Genomic DNA, 7176 nt, shown 5'->3' on the forward strand with positions numbered 1-7176 from the left:
CCAGGATAGATGTTTATCAACTTTTAAACCTAAAAAATCTATTTTTTCAACTTGTTTGATTTCATCAGAATCCAAAATAATCAACGGTTCTATTTTGTTTTTACATTGCTTTGTTGAAAATGATATAAAATTAGTTTTACTTTTGTTTATTTTGAGATCGTTGGATAGTAAGTAATTTTTAATATTTGCAAGTTCTATAAAGGTATCTATTTCGATGTGTTCTACTGTTTTTCCTGTAATTTTTAAGTTAATGTCATCAGCATTTAAACTTATATTTCCACAAGGTACACATGACAGTACATTTGGTATCTTATCATTGTAGCAAAGGAATAAAACAGGGCCTAGTATTGAACTGCTTCTTCTGAAATGCCCCGAGTATCTAAAATACAATTTAAGCATTTAAACCAGGTCCCACTTTTAAACCTAAAAAATCTTACAATAGATCGTGAAGCCCTCATGTTTGCATCTCCATTGTAAAAATGGTGAACATTTTTACTCAAAATTTTACGTCAACATACAAAAAGACTGTCTATACAAAAATAATGCTAGGACTTTTTAACTTACTCATGATTTTACTGCAGTGTGTGATGAAATAACGATTTTGCAAGTCGGCGTTTACAGCTCTCACTCCGTTTTTTTCTATTTTCTTCAATAAACTTACATTGACTAAATAAATACCTTAGTTGCGAGCCCAATGAACAATATTTTACAAATAAAGATTTGTTTATGATAATCACTTTTTTTAGAAAACATTGTCTATCTGACAGATAAGTTGATGCTCAATTTCACACATAGACTTGTAAATGTATGTATGTAACACTAAAACCTGTGGTCATTATTCAGAGCTCAAGCAAGATTGACTAAATAGGTATTTAATGATTTGGTAAATTTAATTATGCCGAAGCTATCAATGATGAAAGTGCATTAGCGTCCAATCAAAATTGCCAATATTCGGTACATTAAACATATTCACAGAGTTTTGTTTTAGTAATTTAATGCAACTATTTAAATGCAATGAACGTTGATGAATTATCTAGTGGGATTGTAATATCGTTTTGAACCTCCACATTTAAGCCCATTCTAAATAGTATTAAAAAGAGACAATCCTGCTTTTAAATCGATGTGTTTTTCAATCTCGTTGTTGTAGCCACTGTTGTATGCTATCGCTTACAATTCCAATATAATTAATAATTCAGCAAAACAATTTTCAATCAGTATGTAGTATCTTGAATAATAATCGCTGTAGAATGTTCTATTTATAAATTTGGGTCTGAAATAATTTGGAATAAATATTCGCCTTCCTTTCCATTTAAATTTCTTCTTGGCATAGTTAAACAACTTCGATTTTACGATTCTGCTAAGTTTTAGATTCTCAAGTGATTGTATTGGTTCTATTCGGTTTCATGACTACTTTCATTACGGTTATACAGGATAAACACGCTATTTCACAAGATACATTCGGTATGTATATAACTGTTGAAGTACATCAGTCATCATTTTTCCAATCTAGCTTCTAAAATCTTGTTGCATTTTATCATGAAAAAACCACTAAACTAATATAATATAGGCTAATAGTGTCCTTAACCACAGGTTATCATTACACAGAATAGGCCTTCCTCTATCATTGCAGATAGAGAAGAATTTTAAAATATGTTTGCTTTTTTTAGGATAAGAATTAGTATGCCTATGGCATTGCAAACCATGATTATATCATAGCTTAGATTGTACATTTTTACCATTTATAAATTTGTGGAAATGTTTGTATGTAAACACTGTCGAGTTTGAAAGCAATTTATTGAGAGGTGTAAGTCTGGAATTTCTCAGATAACAGCAACGATCCAATCAAGATTATCAATATTTCATCTAAATTCCTGACTGAAGCTAAGACTTATGTTTAAAATGCCCTTTTTTCTTTTACTATCAATCTGTTTGTATATTATGTGCGCAAATATCGACATTATAAATACACACAGTGAGACAATACAGTGGGGCAACAAAAAAAGTTCAGTATACTAAATAGTGACCGGTACAAAGTAATTTAATATAAATAAATTCCAGCTTGTGTTCCAATTAATAACGATATAATCTCTTTCCTTTTCTTCCCCCTATCTTAATTTCTTTATTTTTCTCAAATACGTCAATGGTTCTCTTCCCAATATTGTTCAAACCCATTCCCGACTTTCTTTATTCATTCATATAATCAGCAATTGTGATACAAGAAGAAAAATTGTAACTTGACCTCCATGATCCAAATGGCTGCCCAAACTATGTGTTACTTACCGACAACTAAAACTGATTACAAATCTTTACACCTAGGAAAACAATCTTTGAGTAAATATTTATGTGAACTGGAAAATTATCTTGTACAGTATTCCGGCTATACAGCTAACAAAGTAAGAACAATTAAGTTGGAACAATTGATTATATGCTTTTGGTGTTATAATTGACAAGACTGCAACTATCTACACAATTGTGGAAATAACATTTCATCACACCTAGTATACACAGTCGTGAACATATTGTAAGCTGTATGGAAATGGGAAAAGCCTTAAACATTATTTTTGTTACTTCTTCTTATTTTTTACTATCAATTTTTCATGAGGTTTAGGCCTATAGAAATGCTTGTTTTTGAGCATTAAAATCGTTATATCATTTGCAATAAACTTTTTACAGATTTCTATATTTCACAAAAAGTTTATGTGTCAGTTTATATATCATAGGTGTACTTAAAACCCAGCTTATTTAATAAAAGCATGAACGTTGTTTGTAAATGTTATTAAGAAATGAAAATCAATTATTAAAAAAAATCCATGGATAGTGCATTGATAAAATGCTCACTCGATAAATTCAATTAATAAATTAAGCTTATCAGACTAAAGGGATGTTGCTTCTACTCTAAAATACTTCTTCCATTTTAATCTATACTTCTTTAATATCTATATAATTCCGCTTAGTTTTTAAATGCTATATTTACTTGGGCTCTTTCAAAAGGGAACATGATTAAATTAAAGTATATTATCTTTATCCTATTTGAAATTCGTTCAAAAATTTTAAATGTATTACTTACTTGAAAAAATAGTGACATCTACATAGATAATTCAGTATGTGTTGTTAAATCGTTATAATATGTTTTTGTAATATTGGGTTTAGTTGCGTGATCAATAAATATTCTCTAAATAAATTGACAAAATTTATGTTAAAAATTCTTAAAACAGAATTTAGAAACGGTCCAATACTTTTCAAAGTCCTGGGGTCCTGTTATATGAGCTTCACCTGTCAAAGAGATTCTCTGCGTAAAAAAATATCTGCAGCCTTTGTAACAACTAAACTACATCTCATCCTTTTGTTTCGCTTGAACACTGTACATTATAAAAAAAGGTAAGCTCTTACCTTTTTGGTTAAAATATAAAACCCTCAAACTGTTTTAAGTGTGATATTTATACTGTAAAACCCCGCCATGCAATGTTTCGGGGGATTGTATTGTACATTATACCAGATTGCAATACAACCAATATTACCATGTGCTGAGATTCTTTAGAGCACTTGTTTTTATAAAACCATCGGAAAGGGTCTATGATCGTAAATTGGAGCCTAAAACACTTTAAAAAAGAACATTTTAACATTTCCTTACCATACTACCATACTACTTTGTAATCCCATATCATTTTTTGAAAGTTTCGTGTCATTTAAGTTTTGGTCACATTCTATTTATTAGAGCCATAGACTCTAGACCTTTGTTTGAATCTTAAAATTACCAAACCACTATCATTTTAGAATATATACTTTTTTTTGTCCATTGTAAATATATACTGTAAATAGCCATTGAAATCCGTGTGTAAGGCTTGTTTACAGATAAGAGTAGGAAATTCTCTACTGAAGTGCTGGAGTCAAAACTCGCCTAAGATGAATTTAACTTAGTGACAAAGAGGCTACTCAATGATATGGAGCTCACATTCGGCTGGCCAACTAATGTGCCTTCAAAAATAATTATGATACATTTCTATGGTGAATAATGGTCTGTATTTGAGATTTCCCACAAACAAAATCCATATGAAAATTATATTTGATGAATACAACATACAAACAACTTATATTTAGATAATAATCATGCTTGAATACTGTCACGTCCACCCTTGTGACGGGGGGGGGAGGGTGCTCGCTTGGGTGAGAGGTGGTGAGGTGTTGAAAACAGCACAACAAAATCAGCAGACGAACGAACTATTTATTGAAAAAATTAATAACGAACTTCCCTAACTTAAACTCTAACAAAAACAATTAATAAAATTCCATGCGCTAAAACATCAAGGTACCGACCGACCCTCTACCCGTTCGCGTGTCGGCGCGACGCGGAAGTACCGACGCTCTCTGTACTCGGAGACCTTCTCGGCCCCGTGTCTCGCAGCTCACTGCCTCTGCCTTCGTCCAAGACACCACGGCTCGGGGATGCTGTCTCAGCAGTCTTCTCGACTTGCGTGGGATATGGGCCCCACGTCACACTCCCCCTGCTTGAAGATCTGCCAGGGGTGGCTGCAGATCTCCCTCTGAAGAAGTCCTACCGTTTCTTTTGAAAAATTCATCACTATCAATTTCTCTGGAGGATGATCCTGAATCACACATCTTGGTATTAACAGAGACCTTTCGTTGAATATACTGTGGTTAGATTCTATGATTCCCAGGTCTGGTGGGCTACTCGTGTACGTTATTTTCATAAGTCGACTACCTCTGGGTGGTACGTCTGTGGGCTCTGCACATCTCACTTCCACGGTCGGACTCTTCGCCTCTGTTATCTGAATTTGGTTCAACCAGGTGGCATCCGGCGGTGGTCTCAAGTACTTCGCCTCTTTCTCTTGACTATAAAATCTCACACTAATCCTCCTACCGCTATGACTTTTGAATGTCACTGTCCGATTGGTAAAACTTATCTCGGTGTCAAATCTTAAATGAAAATCATTCCCCAGAATGCAACAATCACTTACACCTCGTGCTACAAAGACCTCAAAAACCATTACACATCCCCCTATCTGTAAATGGATGGTGGTGCGACCGATGATAGTCACGGGTTCCTCGGTTGCTGTCTTCATATTGACTCCGTGAACAGGTTTTATTTCGTTTCGACTATTTTTCAGTAAGCTTTCATCGATACAACTAACACAAGCACCAGTATCGATTATTATGGATCGTTCGATTTGGTTCAGGACTGCTTTGATTTCCAATACGCCGATCGTTGATATGCTTTTTGTAACGCCTCCAACTTCTGACTCTCGACTTGTTTCCCCGACCTTCGGTCTCCGTGGTTGGCTGCTATGATGATACTGTCTCCAGGTATTGTGCCATTCTTCTTCTTCATGAGCCTGGCATATAGTGGCTATCCTTGATGGAGTTGGTCTCCTATTATTCTCCTCTGGTGACGGGAAGCTTTGTCGACGAGGAGCGCTCTCTTCCCTAACTAGCGCCCCTCTTGGCCGTTTCCCGGTCCGTTATCACGTCTTTCCCGACAGGCTACTGCGTAGTGTCCAGTTCGGTTGCACTTGTAGCATATCACCCGTCCATCACTGGTCCTTCCGAAAGGTCTGTACACGCCCCTATACTCGCCCCTACCTCGGCCTCGAAATGGCAACCTCTCGTGATCTGGTCCACTGCGCTGGTGGTCTATGGGTCTGTGTGCAGGTGGGTCGTACATAAGTTTTGGACTGTGATTGAGATTCCAACCTTTGTAGATTCATGCTTACTTTCGCAAATTCGGATGCCAGATGTTCTACTTTATTCTCCAGCAAAGTGGTGGTTGTCACATTGGGTACAGTCAAGGGCATTGTATTACCTAAACTCGAGCCTCGTGGCTGTTCGGTCATGAGTACTTCCACCCTCTGTCCAGCCATATAACGAGCTGTTTGCACTTTTCTAATATTGCCCAGGAGAGTTTCCAAGGAATCGTTTTCCATCATCATCACTTCTTCCAATAAGGACGGTTTCAACCCTCGCAGTACATGTTTGATCTTGGTCCTTTCACTCATGGCAGGATCGAGTTTCGTACACAGATTGATGACGTCTTGGATATAGGCTTCCACAGGTTCCTCCTCTTTCTGCATTCTCACCCGCAGTCTGTATTCTAGTTGTTCTTCCCAAGCAATGGACTGGAACGCGCTCTTCATTCTTTGTTTCACAATCGCCCAAGTGAGGTTCTCACCTTCAGCTTGTTCTAAGTTCTCGTACCATTTAAGGGCCGCTCCTTCCAGGTAACAAGGTAGTACCACTAGCTTCTTTTCTTCGCCCCATCCATTTGCCCGAGACACTCGTTCAAACGCTTGTAGATACTCCTCCGCATTCTCTTCCACACTTCCCCGAAACTTCGTTGGCTGAATGATCGGTCCCCGTGCCTCTGCCATATTCCTCGCTCTGAGCGGTGGGTTCTCGATAGAGTCGTCAAATTCTGTCTCCGATCCCTCGGTATTGTCCCCAGCTTCCAGCGAGATATCTCCCACCTGCTGTGCCAGCTCACCAAGGTCCCCTTCTTGTTCTCGGCCCTCTTCTGGTATCGGTTGACGCAGCTGTAGCTCCTCTAATATCTCTTCCCGTTCCTGCCTACTCTGACTCCTGGTCCTAATGGTGACCTTGGCACACGGTACCATAGTTCCACGACATGCCTACTCGCCGTAACTCAACGCGCGCAAAGCCCTTAACACGTTACTTAACATACGCACGACAGCGCGCTGCGACCACACGGATCTTAAATAATCCCTCTTACAACTTAATCTACTTAATCTATCTCCTTTAGCTTAAGACAGTAAGGCTTCGGACGCCCGAGGAGGTTGACCTGATATAAGCCACTCTTTAGTCCAGTAAGTCAACAATAAATAGAAACAAAAAAACGAAATATTAAACTATACTTTCCACAACCCACTAAAACCCACAACTTCTTTACAATTAATTTGAATGGCTTATAACGCCCCTCCTCTACCTGTACCTAGACGACTTCCACTTACTGTCCAAAGGAGACTTATTTCTACTTAAACAGTGTAATGCTATATTAACTCATCAATCAAACGCTTATTTCTACGCAAAACTCTACTTTACTTTTAAATCCAAACTTTACTGTGACTCAAAACTAATCCTAAATATCTTCAAAATACACTAAACTAATACCTCACATTAAATACACAAAATCAAACCCTGAAAAGA

This window comes from Macrosteles quadrilineatus, unplaced genomic scaffold, assembly GCF_028750875.1.
Source record: "Macrosteles quadrilineatus isolate MER2022 unplaced genomic scaffold, UCM_ALF_1.0 Scaffold_4__1_contigs__length_99947679, whole genome shotgun sequence".
NCBI lineage: Eukaryota > Metazoa > Arthropoda > Insecta > Hemiptera > Cicadellidae > Macrosteles > Macrosteles quadrilineatus.